Below are 8,259 nucleotides of genomic sequence, written 5' to 3'. Positions count from 1 at the left end.
GGGTAAGGTGAACCTGACCCAAGCCCTGCTGTTTCAATGGCTTCATATGCAGGGAAGCTGGAGACGACTGAAGAAGAATCAATCCTTGGGAGAGTGTTAGTGAAGAATGTTCAAGTAGCATGGACTGCCAGAGGGTGGCCTGAAACTATCATTTTCTCAGATAATTCTTTAAAGAGCTAAGATTGTGTGTGTGTGTGTGTGTGTGTTATGTATTTAAATATATCTCTATTAAAAACATTAGAAGAGATCCTTTATAAAGTGTTGTCATGACTGTTATACATTTAAATGTATTCAACTAGTTGCATGCTCTGAGAATTAACCACACTAATAAGTATTCAACTTGGTTCTTCAGAAGCCATGCATCTTTGAGTGTGTTATCTGACATTGATGATCTATTGGAAAAGGAGTGGAAGGATGTATTACTACATACCTGTGAAACCAAGCCAGTAGCCTTTGTGACCTCTGATTCATTGGGTACCAGGGTAAAGTACACTCTGTTGGATTTTCAAGACGGTGACTTTTGGGAAACTGATGATCAGACCTTTCTTCCAAGGCATCTCTTTTCCATTAGTGGTGGAGCGCTCAACTGTTGAACCTGCCAAGGACCCCATACAGTTATTACAATAGCAAAAATAAACACTGATAATACCGTAGGCTGATGATGATATGAAGATACTGGACTTTGGCAATCAGTCTAGCAGTTTCTTTGAAAATCAAACACACAAATACCATTCAATCAAGGCATTGCAATTATAGATTCATCTGTGGCAGTTACACAATTTCATGTCAGCTTGATAAAAGAATGAAAGGGTGGCATCTAGCCTGTCAGTCACAGCCTGAAAATGTCTCCCTGTGAGCGTCGCCTAATCATGAGGATTCTGGGAACTCCCTTTCTTCCTCCCTGGAGGCAGTACACACTTTCTCTCTGCTTCACCTTCCTGTGGATGAGACACTCAGAGAGCTGAAGGAGTCATGTGGAGATCCCTGCCAGTGCTGAGATATTTACACCACCACTGGATTCACAAGACTTTCCACCCACTGGCCTGTATCTTCCTGTATTCAGCATCATTGGATGTGCTGCGTGGGTCTAAAGAGGAATTTATGGACTAGTATTGGACCTATGGGCTAATATCGGACTTATGGACTTGATTTGGAATCAGCTGGGATGTTTTCTCAATGTACAATTGCTCTTTTATATAAAGCTCTCTTTTACACATATATGAGTGTCAATAAATTTGTTTAGCCAACCCAGTCTAACATATTCTACAGAAATAAAAACTTAATGACTATATACATTCTAGTACCTAAGTGCTTATAGTAGATTTATTTGTAATAACCAAAACCTAGGGAAAAAAATCCAAGTTTCCTTCACTGAGTGAAAGACAAACTGTTGCCTTCATATAATGGAATGGATATCACGCAGCAGTGAAAAGGAACTAACTATTGATACATGAACCAAGTTGGATGGATTCGAAGGGCATTGAGTGAAGAGGAAAAAAAGACAATCTCAAAAGGTAAGATTCCAATTAGATAATGCTATACAAATGCCAAAGCTACAGAGATGGAGAACAGGTGAAATGGTTACCAGTGGCTAGAAAATGGAAGTAGGATGTGATGAGAAGCAGAAACATAAGGGGATTAGTTGTAATGATGGAACAGTTCTGCATCTGAATGTCAGTGTGGTTATATGAAACCCTAAGTGTGATAAGATTTCATAGACTTATTCACAAATGAGATACAAAAAGTGAATGCATGCCCAAATATGAGTAAGAGCTGCCGTCTAAATGATGGTTTTGAGTCCATGCGTTTCGATGGTTCATTATGCACTATAGTTAAAGAAGAGGACAGCTTCCAAAGGAACTTGGTGGTAGTGATGCTGAACCTCTCTGCACTCTTTTGACACCTTATTCTGAGTCTGTAATGATTTCCCATCATTTCTCTTGTCAGTTGATTGTACTGTGGTGACATGCCTGTTGCTGTGATGCTGGAAACTATACCACGGATATTTTAAATACCAGCAGGGTCATGCCAGATGAAAAGGTTTCAGCAGACCGTCCAGACTAAGAACAGACTCCAGAGAAGGAATAGGGTGCCCACATCTGAGGGATTAGCCACTGAAAACCTTATGAATAACAGCAGACCATTGTCAGATATAGTACCAGAAGATGAGTCCCTCAGGTTGGAAGATACTCAAAATATAACTGTAAAAGAGTTTAGTGTCAACCTTAGATTTCAAGATCTTCACCCACAGAAGGGGCACTAGTCAAAATGAGAAGAAACAGCTGCAAACATCCACTAAAAATGAGAACATGGGATGTACAAAGTATGAATTTGGAAAATTGGACATCATTAAAAATGAAACAGAATGCATAAAGATCAACATCCGAAGCACCATTAGTGAACAGAAATGGACTGGCATTAGCCATTGTTAATGAGACAATCAAATGATTTACTGTGCTAGGCATGATGCATACAAAAGGAATGGTGTTACATCCATCATCAGCAAGAACATTTCCGGTTTTATTCTGAAGTACAAAGCTATACACCTACAAGGAAGGTCCAATGTGATTATTCAACTATCATTCAAATTTATGCACCAAGCACTAAAGCCAACGATGAAGAGATTTAAGAATTCTACTAACTTCTTCAGTCTGAAATCGATCAAATTTTTAATCAAGATACACTGATAATTACTGGTGATTGAAATTCAAACGTTGGAAACAAAGAAGGTGAATCAGTAGTTGGAAAATATAGCCTCACTGATGGAAATAAAAGCTGAAGATCCCATTACAGAATTTTGCAAAACCAACAACTTCTGCATTGCATATACTGTTTTTCAACAACATAAACAATGACTATACCTTTATCACCAGATATAAAAAGCACAAGAATCAAATTGACAACATTTGTTGAAAGATATGATGAAGAGGTTCAATAACAACAGCTAAAACCAGACCAGGGGCCAACTGTGGAACAGACCATCAATAGCTCATATGTAAAATAAGTTAAAGCTGGAGGAAATTAAAGCAAGCCTGTGAGAGCCAAAATGCAACCTCGAGTATATCCCACTTGAATTTAGAGAACATCCCCCAAACAGATTTGACACATTGAACTTTAGGCTGAAACCAGATAGTTGTGGGAGGACATCAAGAATGCAAAAGGTTATTAAAAGGACAGAAAAGAAAGAAAAGACAAAAGTGGATGCCAGAAGAGACATTGAAACTTGTTTTTGAGTATAGAGTAACTAAACCAAGTGGAAGAAATAATGAAAATAACTGAATAGAAATTTTCAAAAGGCAACTTGAGAAGACACAAAATAAAGCATGATAATGAAACATGGAGTGAGCTGGGATTGAAAAACTAAAAGGGAAGGGCATGCACAGCATATCTCAAGCTAAAATAACTGAAGACCAAAAATTCAAACCTTGAGTTGAAATACTGAAGGATCCTATGCAGGAAACATCAAAAGAAAATGGAAAGAATATTCGCAGTCACTGTACCAAAGAGAATTGGTTCATGTTCAGCCTTTTCAGGAAGTAGCATAAGATCAAGAACCAATGGCATAAGCAAAACCAATGATCCGGGAATTGATGGACTAGCAAGTGAAATATTTCAGAAAGGGATGCAGTGCTGGGCACACTAGTCTATGTCAAGAAATGTAGTTGATCAATGAACTGGAAAAGATCCTTATTTCTGTCAATTTCAAAAAAGGTGACTCAACAGAATGAGGTAATCATTGAACAATATTATTAATATCATCTGCAAGTAATTTTTTCGGAAGATCATTTAAAACTTAAAACAAAAATTTCAAGAATAAAGCAAAGATTTCAAGACCTTCATCCACAGAAGGGGCACCTACAGAAAGACATGAAGCACTTCCTGGTGAATATCAAAGCCTTCAATATGAATTGCAACTCGGTGTAAAGACAGCCAAAATTCTCACAACAGGACCAATATGCAACATGATGATAAATGGAGAAAAGATTGAAATTATCAAGGATCTTTTTTTTAAGTAATAGAAAGCCCTTAATTCACACGTTTTACATTTACAGTTAATTACCAAGGGGCACCAACAGGCCTCTACAGTGAGGTAGGTCTGCGTGGGGCCGTGGGCCGCCTCCACTCCCGAGATCTCTTCATGGGGACTTCCGGCGGCCGGGCCCCTGCAGACCTCGGTCCAGTGGCTGTCCACAAAGACACATTCTCAGAGCAGGTGGTAAGGTCCCGGCAGCAGCTCCAAGAGGGAGCCGAGGCGTCCCCGTTGGGCAGCCCAAGCCCCTGCGGATACACACACACCCACCCACCCACGCGCCACCACCTGGTCAGGCCCAGGGCAAGGCAGCGGCGGGTCATGCAGATCCTGCCGGCTCCCCAGGTTCCGTCCATTACGAGCAAAGACAGAGAGATGGGGGGGGGGGAGGCTGGGGGAGGGGGACGGCTGCCCCACTGGGTAACGTGGGGTCTGTCCATAGAAAGGCTGCCCTGGAAAGGTCCAAGTTACTTCCAGAAGCATCCACGGTCGGCGTGTTAGAAAATCCGACCAAGGGAAACGTTTTCAAGTACAACCGTCTCCTCTCACCTTGGAGTATCTGCTGCCGCTCGCTGGTCTTTGGTCGCAGGGCACGGGCCACCGTGGCCTCCATGATGGTCACCTCCTAGTCTTGTGAGAAGTGGAAGGCTTCTTTGGTTTGCAGGCAAACCACTTGGTCGTCCTGTCGGACAGGCAGCAGAGTGTAGCCGTAGCCGTCTCCGTTGGTCAGCGTCGTGGAGGCGGGGTGTCCTCGTTCATCGCTCGCCCGAGATCCGGCAGAGCGGGCGTGGTGGGCGCCGTGGGCCCTGGGCAGGGGCTGGGCCAGCTGGTGGCGGGAGCGGTGCAGCCGGGCAGTCGGGGCTCCGGGAGCGGCCGGCCTGCAGGGTGAGCGGGAAGACCAGCTGGGGCCCAGTTGAGGCAGCCGATCGTGGTCTTACCGGACCTGCTGGGTCAGCCGCCACCGGGCCGGTACGGGGACATGTGCGTGTCCGATGGGAAGGCCAGCATGCCCATGACCTGGCGGCCCTCGTGCAGCCGGCTGTCCTCTGCCTGCTGCAGTGCTTTCCGCGTGTCTCGCGGTGTCCAGGCCCGAGGAGCAAAACGAACTCCCGGCCACAGGTGGAACTCCAGGCCACGCTTCCTCTTCCGCAGGCGGGACCTGTTGCCATGGCACCAGGCATGGCAGGTGGCCGTCTCCCGCTGCTCCTTTGGCCATAGGGAACATCTCGATATCCACCTGGTCCTCGAGGCCGCTCTGCCGCACCAGCTTCACAGCTGTGACGCAGTTACAGCAGCACATCCGGTGCTCGGGCTCGTGTGCTCCACGAGCTTCCGTTTCCGCTTCCGCTGCTGTGCTCCTTCAGGTGCTCGACCCGCCGCTGCCACATCTTGGCGCTCTCGTCCTCCGTCTGCATGGACTCCACCGCCTTCCTCTCAGACACCGAGTTTCTCCACCACCACGCTGTCCAGGAGGCTGACCACCAAGTTCACGGCAGGGTAGCTGAGGGTCTTCACCTTGGCCATCACCATGGAGACGTGGCTCGTCTCACGGCCGATGTTCTTCCGAGCAACTCGGAAGCGCTTATTCAGGGTTTCGCAGGGCACCTTGAGGGTTGGGTACTCTTGACCCTTCAGGGTCATGGACAGCTGAGCAGCTGACTCCTGCACCACCATTTTGAATTGGCCAAAACTAGCGGGCAGGGGAGAAGCCGACTGGGATCTACAATCAACGCTCATAGAAGCAGCAGTAAAGAAATTAAAATGACCTATTGCACTGAGCACATCGACATAAGACCTTTCTAAAGTGTCAAAGAGCAAAGATAACACGTGGAGGTCTAAGATGCACCTGATTCAAGCCAGGCCATTTTCACTGGTCTCATATGCATGAGACAAGGGGACCATGTGAATAGGAGCTTTGCTTTATCATTGTATGAAACAAAGAAGGGAGAGATCAGGATCCAAAGGGTGTACAGGAAGTTCTGCTTGGAAAAGAAACTCAGTCACCACAAACTCTATCAGGAGAGAACAGGTCAGGGGCAGGCAGATCCTTTGCCCTTTGATTTCATTGCTCCTCCTCTGGTCCCTTGGGCCTGAGGCAGCAGCAGATCCAGAGCTGTGAGGAACCCAGGGCGCTTTGATGCTGGCTCATGAAGCAGTAACCACGCTAAGAACTCGGGGTCATAAGGGGGGAAACCCTGAGAAGGACTGGGAGAGGGGCTCTTTGGGAGTGCTTGGGAAATCACATAGGTGGGGACTGATGCTGATGCTAAGTTTGCTGATAGGACTTCTTGATGGGAATTCAGTCAACTCTGAAAAGCAATCATAAAACAATTCAGGGACTGGACAGATGGCTCTCAGCCCCAATATACTGAATTTCCATGAGTCACCTAAGCCAATCTAGTCACTGTGATTCAGCATTCACTTGTGCTCTTTGCTCTCAACTTCCTGGCAGCCAAAGTGAAATCATCTCCTCTTTGTGCCAAGTGTTTGACATTCATCACAGACAGCTTGTATTATTGCCTATAGTTTTATTTGAATATCTTGTCCACAACTAAATGATAAGTTTCCCAAGAGCAGAAATGATTATGATTTGTAATCTTCAATCTCTTTCTACTTAGAAGGTATGAATGCATAATGTAGTTGAAGAGAATTCACTGATTAAAACATAACAAGGACCTGATGCATAACATTGATAGATTTGACCATTGGACTACATAAAAGTGTTAAAGTTTGGCTGCACAAAGCTACCAGGAAGTCAAAAGATTAATGGCACTCTTTTGCCAACCATGCCCTTCCCGAACGTATTTTTGTGAGCACACTCTGCTAATATTTTTACAGCAACATGTTTTAAAATTGTCATAATGTACTTGAAAATATGCTTGTGGGTTGGGGAGTAGCTGGCAAAAAATGCATGATATGCACATTATTTTCATAAAAATATAGTAATCAAAGACTTGACAAGTAAAGCAACGAGACGGTAATATTTCTTTTTGTGTTTTTTTCTTTTATCATTTTATTGAGACTGCTTACAGATATTATAACCATCCATAATTCAGTTAGATCAAGCATCATTTTACAATTGCTACCATAATCAGTTTCAAAATGTTTTCTTTCTTCTTGAACTCTTTGGTCCCCTTTATCCCCTCCCTCGCCCACCTTACACCCCCCCCACAAGAACCCTTATATATTATATTTATTGCCATATCTTACACCATCCAATGTATCTATTCACCTGCAATTCTGTTATTTGTTCCCCTTGAGTGGGGCTGACAGCCATCATTGGTATCAGCTCCCCTTTCTGTTTGTTTTTTTCTGAAGAAAGCAGTGATGAAAATGAATCAGAACACAATGTTGATAATGATGTGGAGAAATAGACATTCTCAGATCATCTTGGTGAGATCATAAATGACAGTGGTGGATATGCAGTAAAATTTTGTGGTAGGTAATAAAAGTCTTTAAAATGTGCTGAATAGTGTCCCTTTTAAGGATTCACGTAAACATAATAGTTAGGATACAAGGTCATCCACACAAGGATACCCCTTCTGGAATTGCCTGTAAAAGTATAAATTTGGAAACAACGTGTCCATCAATAAAGGAATAGATACATGAATCACAATTTTTCTATTTGAGGGACTATCATAGTTAAAATGAACAAACAAGAATGGCATGAACAATTATTTGTCGGTCTTTTGACTAAGTTGTGTACATCTACAAGGATAAATCACTTAGCAGACACTATTGAATTAATGAAGCTCAATGGAAAAGGAAATGGAAGTGTAATACCATGTACATGCATCACAAAAAAGAAGAGTGCTATTTTGTCCACTGAATAGTGTCAATAGATATGTAGCAAACTATAAAAAATGACCAGAAAAGATTTGCATCACGTAAAAATTATATCTATGGGAAAGAGATAATTTAGAAATGGATACAAAAGAAGCTTTAACTGTTTCTATGATATTTTATTTCTTTAGAAAAAAAGATTGGAAGTAAAAGTGACGATGAAATAAGAGTATATATTTGAAGTACTTGGCATGGTATCTGACATATAGCAATGCTCATTAAAATAGAAATATAAAAGACTTTATTAATTAAAAATGTCAAAGTTGGCTGTGGCTTCCAATCTAAGAAATGTGCTCTGAACTTCATGGGGGAAAACACCCGCTGAAAATCAGGATGCAAATTCTGAACATGATGGAAGAGGGGGAGTCTATGTTGAGAGACTTCCT

General features: G+C 43.1%; 1 pseudogene; it reads right to left on the bottom strand.

Moving 5' to 3' along the window:
- Positions 1-467: 467 nt before the first annotated feature.
- Positions 468-5,704, bottom strand: LOC101657395 (annotated as a pseudogene).
- Between the last annotated feature and the right edge of the window lie 2,555 nt (positions 5,705-8,259).

This window comes from Echinops telfairi, unplaced genomic scaffold (genome assembly GCF_000313985.2).
Source record: "Echinops telfairi isolate 266 unplaced genomic scaffold, ASM31398v2 ScPeMD7_23;HRSCAF=83, whole genome shotgun sequence".
Classification (NCBI taxonomy): domain Eukaryota; kingdom Metazoa; phylum Chordata; class Mammalia; order Afrosoricida; family Tenrecidae; genus Echinops; species Echinops telfairi.
Note: the sequence above shows the minus strand (reverse complement) of the source record. Positions and strands in the feature narration are given on the sequence as shown.